We start from the raw sequence: 17,186 nt of genomic DNA, 5'->3' as shown, positions 1-17,186 counted from the left end.
GAGCTACATTTCAAGTTTTAGTTATCGATTAATGATTTATTGGGCGGTTTGGTGCCTTGGACCAGACCGAGGACCTTAAGATTTTGCATGAACCGAGGACTGGCAGCCAGGTAACACGAGAAATTGTGTAAAGTGTTAATATGTAGTAAAAACCTAAGAAAATCTCGCGTTTCCGTCATTTACTATCGAATCGACATAACGCCAGATCGTCACAGTTGTCGTTTTTCTCTCTGAAACGGTTACATTTATCGTCTGCAAGCCCTTGTCGCGTGATGCGGTATGCAGACACAGTACAAGCAGGACACTAGAACACAGAATAAGAATCTACGTTGATGCAATCGGCCAGTAAGAAGAGCTACATTTCAAGTTTTAGTTATCGATTAATGAATTATTGGGCGGTTTGGTGCCTTGGACCAGACCGAGGACCTTAAGATTTTGCATGAACCGAGGACTGGCAGCCAGGTAACACGGGAGATTGTGTAAAGTGTTAATATGTAGTAAAAACCTAAGAAAATCTCCCGTTTCCGTCATTTACTATCGAATCGACATAACGCCAGATAGTCACAGTGGTCGCTTTTCTCTCTGAAACGGTTACATTTATCGTCTGCAAGCCCTTGTCGCGTGATGCGGTATGCAGAGTCACTACAAGCGGCATAGTAGAACACTGAAGAAGCATCTAAGTTTATGCAATCGCCCAGTAAGAAGAGCTACATTTCAAGTTTTAGTTATCGATTAATGAATTATTGGGCGGTTTGGTGCCTTGGACCAGACCGAGGACCTAAAGATTTTGCATGAACCGAGGACTGGCAGCCAGGTAACACGAGAAATTGTGTAAAGTGTTAATATGTAGTAAAAACCTAAGAAAATCTCCCGTTTCCGTCATTTACTATCGAATCGACATAACGCCAGATCGTCACAGTGGTCGCTTTTCTCTCTGAAACGGTTACATTTATCGTCTGCAAGCCCTTGTCGCGTGATGCGGTATGCAGAGTCACTACAAGCGGCATAGTAGAACACTGAAGAAGCATCTAAGTTTATGCAATCGCCCAGTAAGAAGAGCTACATTTCAAGTTTTAGTTATCGATTAATGAATTACTGGGCGGTTTGGTGCCTTGGACCAGACCGAGGACCTTAAGATTTTGCATGAACCGAGGACTGGCAGCCAGGTAACACGAGAAATTGTGTAAAGTGTTAATATGTAGTAAAAACCTAAGAAAATCTCCCGTTTCCGTCATTTACTATCGAATCGACATAACGCCAGATCGTCACAGTGGTCGCTTTTCTCTCTGAAACGGTTACATTTATCGTCTGCAAGCCCTTGTCGCGTGATGCGGTATGCAGAGTCACTACAAGCGGCATAGTAGAACACTGAAGAAGCATCTAAGTTTATGCAATCGCCCAGTAAGAAGAGCTACATTTCAAGTTTTAGCTATCGATTAATGAATTATTGGGCGGTTTGGTGCCTTGGACCAGACCGAGGACCTTAAGATTTTGCATGAACCGAGGACTGGCAGCCAGGTAACACGAGAAATTGTGTAAAGTGTTAATATGTAGTAAAAACCTAAGAAAATCTCCCGTTTCCGTCATTTACTATCGAATCGACATAACGCCAGATCGTCACAGTGGTCGCTTTTCTCTCTGAAACGGTTACATTTACCGTCTGCAAGCCCTTGTCGCGTAATGCGGTATGCAGACACAGTACAAGCAGCACACTAGAACACAGAATAAGAATCTACGTTGATGCAATCGGCCAGGAAGAAGAGCTACATTTCAAGTTTTAGTTATGGATTAATGAATTATTGGGCGGTTTGGTGCCTTGGACCAGACCGAGGACCTTAAGATTTTGCATGAACCGAGGACTGGCAGCCAGGTAACACGAGAAATTGTGTAAAGTGTTAATATGTAGTAAAAACCTAAGAAAATCTCCAGTTTCCGTCATTTACTATCGAATCGACATAACGCCAGATCGTCACAGTTGTCGTTTTTCTCTCTGAAACGGTTACATTTATCGTCTGCAAGCCCTTGTCGCGTGATGCGGTATGCAGACACAGTACAAGCAGCACACTAGAACACAGAATAAGAATCTACGTTGATGCAATCGGCCAGTAAGAAGAGCTACATTTCAAGTTTTAGTTATCGATTAATGAATTATTGGGCGGTTTGGTGCCTTGGACCAGACCGAGGACCTTAAGATTTTGCATGAACCGAGGACTGGCAGCCAGGTAACACGAGAAATTGTGTAAAGTGTTAATATGTAGTAAAAACCTAAGAAAATCTCCCGTTTCCGTCATTTACTATCGAATAGACATAACGCCAGATAGTCACAGTGGTCGCTTTTCTCTCTGAAACGGTTACATTTATCGTCTGCAAGCCCTTGTCGCGTGATGCGGTATGCAGAGTCACTACAAGCGGCATAGTACAACACTGAAGAAGCATCTAAGTTTATGCAATCGCCCAGTAAGAAGAGCTACATTTCAAGTTTTAGTTATCGATTAATGAATTATTGGGCGGTTTGGTGCCTTGGACCAGACCGAGGACCTTAAGATTTTGCATGAACCGAGGACTGGCAGCCAGGTAACACGAGAAATTGTGTAAAGTGTTAATATGTAGTAAAAACCTAAGAAAATCTCCCGTTTCCGTCATTTACTATCGAATCGACATAACGCCAGATCGTCACAGTGGTCGCTTTTCTCTCTGAAACGGTTACATTTATCGTCTGCAAGCCCTTGTCGCGTGATGCGGTATGCAGACACAGTACAAGCAGCACACTAGAACACAGAATAAGAATCTACGTTGATGCAATCGGCCAGTAAGAAGAGCTACATTTCAAGTTTTAGTTATCGATTAATGAATTATTGGGCGGTTTGGTGCCTTGGACCAGACCAAGCACCTTAAGATTTTGCATGAACCGAGGACTGGCAGCCAGGTAACACGAGAAATTGTGTAAAGTGTTAATATGTAGTAAAAACCTAAGAAAATCTCCCGTTTCCGTCATTTACTATCGAATCGACATAACGCCAGATCGTCACCGTGGTCGTTTTTCTCTCTGAAACGGTTACATTTATCGTCTGCAAGCCCTTGTCGCGTGATACGGTATGCAGACACAGTACAAGCAGCACACTAGAACACAGAATAAGAATCTACGTTGATGCAATCGGTCAGTAAGAAGAGCTACATTTCAAGTTTTAGTTATCGATTAATGAATTATTGGGCGGTTTGGTGCCTTGGACCAGACCGAGGACCTTATGATTTTGCATGAACCGAGGACTGGCAGCCAGGTAACACGAGAAATTGTGTAAAGTGTTAATATGTAGTAAAAACCTAAGAAAATCTCCCGTTTCCGTCATTTACTATCGAATCGACATAACGCCAGATCGTCACAGTGGTCGCTTTTCTCTCTGAAACGGTTACATTTATCGTCTGCAAGCCCTTGTCGCGTGATGCGGTATGCAGAGTCACTACAAGCGGCATAGTAGAACACTGAAGAAGCATCTAAGTTTATGCAATCGCCCAGTAAGAAGAGCTACATTTCAAGTTTTAGATATCGATTAATGAATTATTGGGCGGTTTGGTGCCTTGGACCAGACCGAGGACCTTAAGATTTTGCATGAACCGAGGACTGGCAGCCAGGTAACACGAGAAATTGTGTAAAGTGTTAATATGTAGTAAAAACCTAAGAAAATCTCCCGTTTCCGTCATTTACTATCGAATCGACATAACGCCAGATCGTCACAGTGGTCGCTTTACTCTCTGAAACGGTTACATTTATCGTCTGCAAGCCCTTGTCGCGTGATGCGGTATGCAGAGTCACTACAAGCGGCATAGTAGAACACAGAATAAGAATCTAAGTTTATGCAATCGCCCAGTAAGAAGAGCTACATTTCAAGTTTTAGTTATCGATTAATGAATTATTGGGCGGTTTGGTGCCTTGGACCAGACCGAGGACCTTAAGATTTTGCATGAACCGAGGACTGGCAGCCAGGTAACACGAGAAATTGTGTAAAGTGTTGATATGTAGTAAAAACCTAAGAAAATCTCCCGTTTCCGTCATTTACTATCGAATCGACATAACGCCAGATCGTCACAGTGGTCGTTTTTCTCTCTGAAACGGTTACATTTATCGTCTGCAAGCCCTTGTCGCGTGATGCGGTATGCAGACACAGTACAAGCAGCACACTAGAACACAGAATAAGAATCTACGTTGATGCAATCGGCCAGTAAGAAGAGCTACATTTCAAGTTTTAGTTATCGATTAATGAATTATTGGGCGGTTTGGTGCCTTGGACCAGACCGAGGACCTTAAGATTTTGCATGAACCGAGGACTGGCAGCCAGGTAACACGAGAAATTGTGTAAAGTGTTAATATGTAGTAAAAACCTAAGAAAATCTCCCGTTTCCGTCATTTACTGTCGAATCGACATAACGCCAGATCGTCACAGTGGTCGCTTTTCTCTCTGAAACGGTTACATTTATCGTCTGCAAGCCCTTGTCGCGTGATGCGGTATGCAGACACAGTACAAGCAGCACACTAGAACACAGAATAAGAATCTACGTTGATGCAATCGGCCAGTAAGAAGAGCTACATTTCAAGTTTTAGTTATCGATTAATGAATTATTGGGCGGTTTGGTGCCTTGGACCAGACCGAGGACCTTAAGATTTTGCATGAACCGAGGACTGGCAGCCAGGTAACACGAGAAATTGTGTAAAGTGTTAATATGTAGTAAAAACCTAAGAAAATCTCCCGTTTCCGTCATTTACTATCGAATCGACATAACGCCAGATCGTCACAGTGGTCGTTTTTCTCTCTGAAACGGTTACATTTATCGTCTGCAAGCCCTTGTCGCGTGATGCAGTATGCAGACACAGTACAAGCAGCACACTAGAACACAGAATAAGAATCTACGTTGATGCAATCGGCATGTAAGAAGTGCTACATTTCAAGTTTTAGTTATCGATTAATGAATTATTGGGCGGTTTGGTACCTTGGACCAGACCGAGGACCTTAAGATTTTCCATGAACCGAGGACTGGCAGCCAGGTAACACGAGAAATTGTGTAAAGTGTTGATATGTAGTAAAAACCTAAGAAAATCTCCCGTTTCCGTCATTTACTATCGAATCGACATAACGCTAGATCGTCACAGTGGTCGCTTTTCTCTCTGAAACGGTTACATTTATCGTCTGCAAGCCCTTGTCGCGTGATACGGTATGCAGACACAGTACAAGCAGCACACTAGAACACAGAATAAGAATCTACGTTGATGCAATCGGCCAGTAAGAAGAGCTACATTTCAAGTTTTAGTTATCGATTAATGAATTATTGGGCGGTTTGGTGCCTTGGACCAGACCGAGGACCTTAAGATTTTGCATGAACCGAGGACTGGCAGCCAGGTAACACGAGAAATTGTGTAAAGTGTTAATATGTAGTAAAAACCTAAGAAAATCTCCCGTTTCCGTCATTTACTATCGAATCGACATAACGCCAGATCATCACAGAGGTCGCTTTTCTCTCTGAAGCGGTTACATTTATCGTCTGCAAGCCCTTGTCGCGTGATGCGGTATGCAGACACAGTACAAGCAGCACACTAGAACACAGAATAAGAATCTACGTTGATGCAATCGGCCAGGAAGAAGAGCTACATTTCAAGTTTTAGTTATCGATTAATGAATTATTGGGCGGTTTGGTGCCTTGGACCAGACCGAGGACCTTAAGATTTTGCATGAACCGAGGACTGGCAGCCAGGTAACACGAGAAATTGTGTAAAGTGTTAATATGTAGTAAAAACCCAAGAAAATCTCCCGTTTCCGTCATTTACTATCGAATCGACATAACGCCAGATCGTCACAGAGGTCGCTTTTCTCTCTGAAACGGTTACATTTATCGTCTGCAAGCCCTTGTCGCGTGATGCGGTATGCAGAGTCACTACAAGCGGCATAGTAGAACACTGAAGAAGCATCTAAGTTTATGCAATCGCCCAGTAAGAAGAGCTACATTTCAAGTTTTAGTTATCGATTAATGAATTATTGGGCGGTTTGGTGCCTTGGACCAGACCGAGGACCTTAAGATTTTGCATGAACCGAGGACTGGCAGCCAGGTAACACGAGAAATTGTGTAAAGTGTTAATATGTAGTAAAAACCTAAGAAAATCTCCCGTTTCCGTCATTTACTATCGAATCGACATAACGCCAGATCGTCACAGTGGTCGTTTTTCTCTCTGAAACGGTTACATTTATCGTCTGCAAGCCCTTGTCGCGTGATGCGGTATGCAGACACAGTACAAGCAGCACACTAGAACACAGAATAAGAATCTACGTTGATGCAATCGGCCAGTAAGAAGAGCTACATTTCAAGTTTTAGTTATCGATTAATGAATTATTGGGCGGTTTGGTGCCTTGGACCAGACCGAGGACCTTAAGATTTTGCATGAACCGAGGACTGGCAGCCAGGTAACACGAGAAATTGTGTCAAGTGTTAATATGTAGTAAAAACCTAAGAAAATCTCCCGTTTCCGTCATTTACTATCGAATCGACATAACGCCAGATCGTCACAGTGGTCGCTTTTCTCTCTGAAACGGTTACATTTATCGTCTGCAAGCCCTTGTCGCGTGATACGGTATGCAGACACAGTACAAGCAGCACACTAGAACACAGAATAAGAATCTACGTTGATGCAATCGGCCAGTAAGAAGAGCTACATTTCAAGTTTTAGTTATCGATTAATGAATTATTGGGCGGTTTGGTGCCTTGGACCAGACCGAGGACCTTAAGATTTTGCATGAACCGAGGACTGGCAGCCAGGTAACACGAGAAATTGTGTAAAGTGTTAATATGTAGTAAAAACCTAAGAAAATCTCCCGTTTCCGTCATTTACTATCGAATCGACATAACGCCAGATCGTCACAGTGGTCGCTATTCTCTCTGAAACGGTTACATTTATCGTCTGCAAGCCCTTGTCGCGTGATGCGGTATGCAGACACAGTACAAGCAGCACACTAGAACACAGAATAAGAATCTACGTTGATGCAATCGGCCAGTAAGAAGAGCTACATTTCAAGTTTTAGTTATCGATTAATGAATAATTGGGCGGTTTGGTGCCTTGGACCAGACCGAGGACCTTAAGGTTTTGCATGAACCGAGAACTGGCAGCAAGGTAACGCGAGAAATATGTAGTAAAAACCTGAGAAAATCTCCCGTTTCCGTCATTTACTATCGAATCGACATAACGCCAGATCGTCACAGAGGTCGCTTTTCTCTCTGAAACGGTTACATTTATCGTCTGCAAGCCCTTGTCGCGTGATGCGGTATGCAGAGTCACTACAAGCGGCATAGTAGAACACTGAAGAAGCATCTAAGTTTATGCAATCGCCCAGTAAGCAGAGCTACATTTCAAGTTTTAGTTATCGATTAATGAATTATTGGGCGGTTTGGTGCCTTGGACCAGACCGAGGACCTTAAGATTTTGCATGAACCGAGGACTGGCAGCCAGGTAACACGAGAAATTGTGTAAAGTGTTAATATGTAGTAAAAACCTAAGAAAATCTCCCGTTTCCGTCATTTACTATCGAATCGACATAACGCCAGATCGTCACAGTGGTAGTTTTTCTCTCTGAAACGGTTACATTTATCGTCTGCAAGCCCTTGTCGCGTGATGCGGTATGCAGACACAGTACAAGCAGCACACTAGAACACAGAATAAGAATCTACGTTGATGCAATCGGCCAGTAAGAAGAGCTACATTTCAAGTTTTAGTTATCGATTAATGAATTATTGGGCGGTTTGGTGCCTTGGACCAGACCGAGGACCTTAAGATTTTCCATGAACCGAGGACTGGCAGCCAGGTAACACGAGAAATTGTGTCAAGTGTTAATATGTAGTAAAAACCTAAGAAAATCTCCCGTTTCCGTCATTTACTATCGAATCGACATAACGCCAGATCGTCACAGTGGTCGCTTTTCTCTCTGAAACGGTTACATTTATCGTCTGCAAGCCCTTGTCGCGTGATGCGGTATGCAGAGTCACTACAAGCGGCATAGTAGAACACTGAAGAAGCATCTAAGTTTATGCAATCGCCCAGTAAGAAGAGCTACATTTCAAGTTTTAGTTATCGATTAATGAATTATTGGGCGGTTTGGTGCCTTGGACCAGACCGAGGACCTTAAGATTTTGCATGAACCGAGGACTGGCAGCCAGGTAACACGAGAAATTGTGTAAAGTGTTAATATGTAGTAAAAACCTAAGAAAATCTCCCGTTTCCGTCATTTACTATCGAATCGACATAACGCCAGATCGTCACAGTGGTCGCTATTCTCTCTGATACGGTTACATTTATCGTCTGCAAGCCCTTGTCGCGTGATGCGGTATGCAGACACAGTACAAGCAGCACACTAGAACACAGAATAAGAATCTACGTTGATGCAATCGGCCAGTAAGAAGAGCTACATTTCAAGTTTTAGTTATCGATTAATGAATTATTGGGCGGTTTGGTGCCTTGGACCAGACCGAGGACCTTAAGATTTTGCATGAACCGAGGACTGGCAGCCAGGTAACACGAGAAATTGTGTAAAGTGTTAATATGTAGTAAAAACCTAAGAAAATCTCCCGTTTCCGTCATTTACTATCGAATCGACATAACGCCAGATCGTCACAGTGGTCGCTATTCTCTCTGATACGGTTACATTTATCGTCTGCGAGCCCTTGTCGCGTGATGCGGTATGCAGACACAGTACAAGCAGCACACTAGAACACAGAATAAGAATCTACGTTGATGCAATCGGCCAGTAAGAAGAGCTACATTTCAAGTTTTAGTTATCGATTAATGAATTATTGGGCGGTTTGGTGCCTTGGACCAGACCGAGGACCTTAAGATTTTCCATGAACCGAGGACTGGCAGCCAGGTAACACGAGAAATTGTGTCAAGTGTTAATATGTAGTAAAAACCTAAGAAAATCTCCCGTTTCCGTCATTTACTATCGAATCGACATAACGCCAGATCGTCACAGTGGTCGCTTTTCTCTCTGAAACGGTTACATTTATCGTCTGCAAGCCCTTGTCGCGTGATACGGTATGCAGACACAGTACAAGCAGCACACTAGAACACAGAATAAGAATCTACGTTGATGCAATCGGCCAGTAAGAAGAGCTACATTTCAAGTTTTAGTTATCGATTAATGAATTATTGGGCGGTTTGGTGCCTTGGACCAGACCGAGGACCTTAAGATTTTCCATGAACCGAGGACTGGCAGCCAGGTAACACGAGAAATTGTGTCAAGTGTTAATATGTAGTAAAAACCTAAGAAAATCTCCCGTTTCCGTCATTTACTATCGAATCGACATAACGCCAGATCGTCACAGTGGTCGCTTTTCTCTCTGAAACGGTTACATTTATCGTCTGCAAGCCCTTGTCGCGTGATACGGTATGCAGACACAGTACAAGCAGCACACTAGAACATAGAATAAGAATTTACGTTGATGCAATCGGCCAGTAAGAAGAGCTACATTTCAAGTTTTAGTTATCGATTAATGAATTATTGGGCGGTTTGGTGCCTTGGACCAGACCGAGGACCTTAAGATTTAGCATGAACCGAGGACTGGCAGCCAGGTAACACGAGAAATTGTGTAAAGTGTTAATATGTAGTAAAAACCTAAGAAAATCTCCCGTTTCCGTCATTTACTATCGAATCGACATAACGCCAGATCGTCACAGTGGTCGCTTTTCTCTCTGAAACGGTTACATTTATCGTCTGCAAGCCCTTGTCGCGTGATGCGGTATGTAGAGTCACTACAAGCGGCATAGTACAACACTGAAGAAGCATCTAAGTTTATGCTATCGCCCAGCAAGAAGAGCCACATTTCAAGTTTTAGTTATCGATTAATGAATTATTGGGCGGTTTGGTGCCTTGGACCAGACCGAGGACCTTAAGATTTTGCATGAACCGAGGACTGGCAGCCAGGTAACACGAGAAATTGTGTAAAGTGTTAATATGTAGTAAAAACCTAAGAAATTCTCCCGTTTCCGTCATTTACTATCGAATCGACATAACGCCAGATCGTCACAGTGGTCGCTTTTCTCTCTGAAACGGTTACATTTATCGTCTGCAAGCCCTTGTCGCGTGATGCGGTATGCAGACACAGTACAAGCAGCACACTAGAACACAGAATAAGAATCTACGTTGATGCAATCGGCCAGTAAGAAGAGCTACATTTCAAGTTTTAGTTATCGATTAATGAATTATTGGGCGGTTTGGTGCCTTGGACCAGACCAAGCACCTTAAGATTTTGCATGAACCGAGGACTGGCAGCCAGGTAACACGAGAAATTGTGTAAAGTGTTAATATGTAGTAAAAACCTAAGAAAATCTCCCGTTTCCGTCATTTACTATCGAATCGACATAACGCCAGATCGTCACCGTGGTCGTTTTTCTCTCTGAAACGGTTACATTTATCGTCTGCAAGCCCTTGTCGCGTGATGCGGTATGCAGACACAGTACAAGCAGCACACTAGAACACAGAATAAGAATCTACGTTGATGCAATCGGTCAGTAAGAAGAGCTACATTTCAAGTTTTAGTTATCGATTAATGAATTATTGGGCGGTTTGGTGCCTTGGACCAGACCGAGGACCTTATGATTTTGCATGAACCGAGGACTGGCAGCCAGGTAACACGAGAAATTGTGTAAAGTGTTAATATGTAGTAAAAACCTAAGAAAATCTCCCGTTTCCGTCATTTACTATCGAATCGACATAACGCCAGATCGTCACAGTGGTCGCTTTTCTCTCTGAAACGGTTACATTTATCGTCTGCAAGCCCTTGTCGCGTGATGCGGTATGTAGAGTCACTACAAGCGGCATAGTAGAACACTGAAGAAGCATCTAAGTATATGCATTCGCCCAGTAAGAAGAGCTACATTTCAAGTTTTAGATATCGATTAATGAATTATTGGGCGGTTTGGTGCCTTGGACCAGACCGAGGACCTTAAGATTTTGCATGAACCGAGGACTGGCAGCCAGGTAACACGAGAAATTGTGTCAAGTGTTAATATGTAGTAAAAACCTAAGAAAATCTCCCGTTTCCGTCATTTACTATCGAATCGACATAACGCCAGATCGTCACAGTGGTCGCTTTACTCTCTGAAACGGTTACATTTATCGTCTGCAAGCCCTTGTCGCGTGATGCGGTATGCAGAGTCACTACAAGCGGCATAGTAGAACACAGAATAAGAATCTAAGTTTATGCAATCGCCCAGTAAGAAGAGCTACATTTCAAGTTTTAGTTATCGATTAATGAATTATTGGGCGGTTTGGTGCCTTGGACCAGACCGAGGACCTTAAGATTTTGCATGAACCGAGGACTGGCAGCCAGGTAACACGAGAAATTGTGTTGTAAAGTGTTAATATGTAGTAAAAAGCTAAGAAAATCTCCCGTTTCCGTCATTTACTATCGAATCGACATAACGCCAGATCGTCACAGTGGTCGTTTTTCTCTCTGAAACGGTTACATTTATCGTCTGCAAGCCCTTGTCGCGTGATGCGGTATGCAGACACAGTACAAGCAGCACACTGGAACACAGAATAAGAATCTACGTTGATGCAATCGGCCAGTAAGAAGAGCTACATTTCAAGTTTTAGTTATCGATTAATGAATTATTGGGCGGTTTGGTGCCTTGGACCAGACCGAGGACCTTAAGATTTTGCATGAACCGAGGACTGGCAGCCAGGTAACACGAGAAATTGTGTAAAGTGTTAATATGTAGTAAAAACCTAAGAAAATCTCCCGTTTCCGTCATTTACTATCGAATCGTCATAACGCCAGATCGTCACAGTGGTCGTTTTTCTCTCTGAAACGGTTACATTTATCGTCTGCAAGCCCTTGTCGCGTGATGCAGTATGCAGACACAGTACAAGCAGCACACTAGAACACAGAATAAGAATCTACGTTGATGCAATCGGCATGTAAGAAGTGCTACATTTCAAGTTTTAGTTATCGATTAATGAATTATTGGGCGGTTTGGTTCCTTGGACCAGACCGAGGACCTTAAGATTTTGCATGAACCGAGGACTGGCAGCCAGGTAACACGAGAAATTGTGTAAAGTGTTGATATGTAGTAAAAACCTAAGAAAATCTCCCGTTTCCGTCATTTACTATCGAATCGACATAACGCCAGATCGTCACAGTGGTCGCTTTTCTCTCTGAAACGGTTACATTTATCGTCTGCAAGCCCTTGTCGCGTGATACGGTATGCAGACACAGTACAAGCAGCACACTAGAACACAGAATAAGAATCTACGTTGATGCAATCGGCCAGTAAGAAGAGCTACATTTCAAGTTTTAGTTATCGATTAATGAATTATTGGGCGGTTTGGTGCCTTGGACCAGACCGAGGACCTTAAGATTTTGCATGAACCGAGGACTGGCAGCCAGGTAACACGAGAAATTGTGTAAAGTGATAATATGTAGTAAAAACCCAAGAAAATCTCCCGTTTCCGTCATTTACTATCGAATCGACATAACGCCAGATCGTCACAGAGGTCGCTTTTCTCTCTGAAACGGTTACATTTATCGTCTGCAAGCCCTTGTCGCGTGATGCGGTATGCAGAGTCACTACAAGCGGCATAGTAGAACACTGAAGAAGCATCTAAGTTTATGCAATCGCCCAGTAAGAAGAGCTACATTTCAAGTTTTAGTTATCGATTAATGAATTATTGGGCGGTTTGGTGCCTTGGACCAGACCGAGGACCTTAAGATTTTGCATGAACCGAGGACTGGCAGCCAGGTAACACGAGAAATTGTGTAAAGTGTTAATATGTAGTAAAAACCTAAGAAAATCTCCCGTTTCCGTCATTTACTATCGAATCGACATAACGCCAGATCGTCACAGTGGTCGTTTTTCTCTCTGAAACGGTTACATTTATCGTCTGCAAGCCCTTGTCGCGTGATGCGGTATGCAGACACAGTACAAGCAGCACACTAGAACACAGAATAAGAATCTACGTTGATGCAATCGGCCAGTAAGAAGAGCTACATTTCAAGTTTTAGTCATCGATTAATGAATTATTGGGCGGTTTGGTGCCTTGGACCAGACCGAGGACCTTAAGATTTTCCATGAACCGAGGACTGGCAGCCAGGTAACACGAGAAATTGTGTCAAGTGTTAATATGTAGTAAAAACCTAAGAAAATCTCCCGTTTCCGTCATTTACTATCGAATCGACATAACGCCAGATCGTCGCAGTGGTCGCTTTTCTCTCTGAAACGGTTACATTTATCGTCTGCAAGCCCTCGTCGCGTTTTACGGTATGCAGACACAGTACAAGCAGCACACTAGAACACAGAATAAGAATCTACGTTGATGCAATCGGCCAGTAAGAAGAGCTACATTTCAAGTTTTAGTTATCGATTAATGAATTATTGGGCGGTTTGGTGCCTTGGACCAGACCGAGGAACTTAAGATTTTGCATGAACCGAGGACTGGCAGCCAGGTAACACGAGAAATTGTGTAAAGTGTTAATATGTAGTAAAAACCTAAGAAAATCTCCCGTTTCCGTCATTTACTATCGAATCGACATAACGCCAGATCGTCACAGTGGTCGCTATTCTCTCTGAAACGGTTACATTTATCGTCTGCAAGCCCTTGTCGCGTGATGCGGTATGCAGACACAGTACAAGCAGCACACTAGAACACAGAATAAGAATCTACGTTGATGCAATCGGCCAGTAAGAAGAGCTACATTTCAAGTTTTAGTTATCGATTAATGAATTATTGGGCGGTTTGGTGCCTTGGACCAGACCAAGGACCTTAAGATTTTGCATGAACCGAGAACTGGCAGCAAAGTAACGCGAGAAATATGTAGTAAAAACCTGAGAAAATCTCCCGTTTCCGTCATTTACTATCGAATCGACATAACGCCAGATCGTCACAGAGGTCGCTTTTCTCTCTGAAACGGTTACATTTATCGTCTGCAAGCCCTTGTCGCGTGATGCGGTATGCAGAGTCACTACAAGCGGCATAGTAGAACACTGAAGAAGCATCTAAGTTTATGCAATCGCCCAGTAAGAAGAGCTACATTTCAAGTTTTAGTTATCGATTAATGAATTATTGGGCGGTTTGGTGCCTTGGACCAGACCGAGGACCTTAAGATTTTGCATGAACCGAGGACTGGCAGCCAGGTAACACGAGAAATTGTGTAAAGTGTTAATATGTAGTAAAAACCTAAGAAAATCTCCCGTTTCCGTCATTTACTATCGAATCGACATAACGCCAGATCGTCACAGTGGTCGCTATTCTCTCTGTTACGGTTACATTTATCGTCTGCAAGCCCTTGTCGCGTGATGCGGTATGCAGACACAGTACAAGCAGCACACTAGAACACAGAATAAGAATCTACGTTGATGCAATCTGCCAGTAAGAAGAGCTACATTTCAAGTTTTAGTTATCGATTAATGAATTATTGGGCGGTTTGGTGCCTTGGACCAGACCGAGGACCTTAAGATTTTGCATGAACCGAGGACTGGCAGCAAGGTAACACGAGAAATATGTAGTAAAAACCTAAGAAAATCTCCCGTTTCCGTCATTTACTATTGAATCGACATAACGCCAGATCGTCACATTGGTCGCTTTTCTCTCTGAAACGGTTACATTTATCGTCTGCAAGCCCTTGTCGCGTGATGCGGTATGCAGACACAGTACAAGCAGCACACTAGAACACAGAATAAGAATCTACGTTGATGCAATCGGCCAGTAAGAAGAGCTACATTTCAAGTTTTAGTTATCGATTAATGAATTATTGGGCGGTTTGGTGCCTTGGACCAGACCGAGGACCTTAAGATTTTGCATGAACCGAGGACTGGCAGCCAGGTAACACGAGAAATTGTGTAAAGTGTTAATATGTAGTAAAAACCTAAGAAAATCTCCCGTTTCCGTCATTTACTATCGAATCGACATAACGCTAGATCGTCACATTGGTCGCTTTTCTCTCTGAAACGGTTACATTTATCGTCTGCAAGCCCTTGTCGCGTGATGCGGTATGCAGACACAGTACAAGCAGCACACTAGAACACAGAATAAGAATCTACGTTGATGCAATCGGCCAGTAAGAAGAGCTACATTTCAAGTTTTAGTTATCGATTAATGAATTATTGGGCGGTTTGGTGCCTTGGACCAGACCGAGGACCTTAAGATTTTGCATGAACCGAGGACTGGCAGCCAGGTAACACGAGAAATTGTGTAAAGTGTTAATATGTAGTAAAAACCTAAGAAAATCTCCCGTTTCCGTCATTTACTGTCGAATTGACATAACGCCAGATCGTCACAGTGGTCGCTTTTCTCTCTGAAACGGTTACATTTATCGTCTGCAAGCCCTTGTCGCGTGATGCGGTATGCAGACACAGTACAAGCAGCACACTAGAACACAGAATAAGGATCTACGTTGATGCAATCGGCCAGTAAGAAGAGCTACATTTCAAGTTTTAGTTATCGATTAATGAATTATTGGGCGGTTTGGTGCCTTGGACCAGGCCGAGGACCTTAAGATTTTGCATGAACCGCGGACTGGCAGCCAGGTAACACGAGAAATTGTGTAAAGTGTTAATATGTAGTAAAAACCTAAGAAAATCTCCCGTTTCCGTCATTTACTATCGAATCGACATAACGCCAGATCGTCACAGTGGTCGTTTTTCTCTCTGAAACGGTTACATTTATCGTCTGCAAGCCCTTGTCGCGTGATGCAGTATGCAGACACAGTACAAGCAGCACACTAGAACACAGAATAAGAATCTACGTTGATGCAATCGGCATGTAAGAAGTGCTACATTTCAAGTTTTAGTTATCGATTAATGAATTTTTGGGCGGTTTGGTTCCTTGGACCAGACCGAGGACCTTAAGATTTTGCATGAACCGAGGACTGGCAGCCAGGTAACACGAGAAATTGTGTAAAGTGTTGATATGTAGTAAAAGCCTAAGAAAATCTCCCGTTTCCGTCATTTACTATCGAATCGACATAACGCCAGATCGTCACAGTGGTCGCTTTTCTCTCTGAAACGGTTACATTTATTGTCTGCAAGCCCTTGTCGCGTGATACGGTATGCAGACACAGTACAAGCAGCACACTAGAACACAGAATAAGAATCTACGTTGATGCAATCGGCCAGTAAGAAGAGCTACATTTCAAGTTTTAGTTATCGATTAATGAATTATTGGGCGGTTTGGTGCCTTGGACCTGACTGAGGACCTTAAGATTTTGCATGAACCGTGGACTGGCAGCCAGGTAACACGAGAAATTGTGTAAAGTGTTAATATGTAGTAAAAACCTAAGAAAATCTCCCGTTTCCGTCATTTACTATCGAATCGACATAACGCCAGATCGTCACAGAGGTCGCTTTTCTCTCTGAAACGGTTACATTTATCGTCTGCAAGCCCTTGTCGCGTGATGCGGTATGAAGACACAGTACAAGCAGCACACTAGAACACAGAATAAGAATCTACGTTGATGCAATCGGCCAGGAAGAAGAGCTACATTTCAAGTTTTAGTTATCGATTAATGAATTATTGGGCGGTTTGGTGCCTTGGACCAGACCGAGGACCTTAAGATTTTGCATGAACCGAGGACTGGCAGCCAGGTAACACGAGAAATTGTGTAAAGTGTTAATATGTAGTAAAAACCCAAGAAAATCTCCCGTTTCCGTCATTTACTATCGAATCGACATAACGCCAGATCGTCACAGAGGTCGCTTTTCTCTCTGAAACGGTTACATTTATCGTCTGCAAGCCCTTGTCGCGTGATGCGGTATGCAGAGTCACTACAAGCGGCATAGTAGAACACTGAAGAAGCATCTAAGTTTATGCAATCGCCCAGTAAGAAGAGCTACATTTCAAGTTTTAGTTATCGATTAATGAATTATTGGGCGGTTTGGTGCCTTGGACCAGACCGAGGACCTTAAGATTTTGCATGAACCGAGGACTGGCAGCCAGGTAACACGAGAAATTGTGTAAAGTGTTAATATGTAGTAAAAACCTAAGAAAATCTCCCGTTTCCGTCATTTACTATCGAATCGACATAACGCCAGAACGTCACAGTGGTCGTTTTTCTCTCTGAAACGGTTACATTTATCGTCTGCAAGCCCTTGTCGCGTGATGCGGTATGCAGACACAGTACAAGCAGCACACTAGAACACAGAATAAGAATCTACGTTGATG

Source organism: Schistocerca cancellata, chromosome 11, assembly GCF_023864275.1.
Source record: "Schistocerca cancellata isolate TAMUIC-IGC-003103 chromosome 11, iqSchCanc2.1, whole genome shotgun sequence".
NCBI lineage: Eukaryota > Metazoa > Arthropoda > Insecta > Orthoptera > Acrididae > Schistocerca > Schistocerca cancellata.
The sequence above is the reverse complement of the archived record's forward strand: the minus strand, read 5'-3'. Positions refer to the sequence as shown.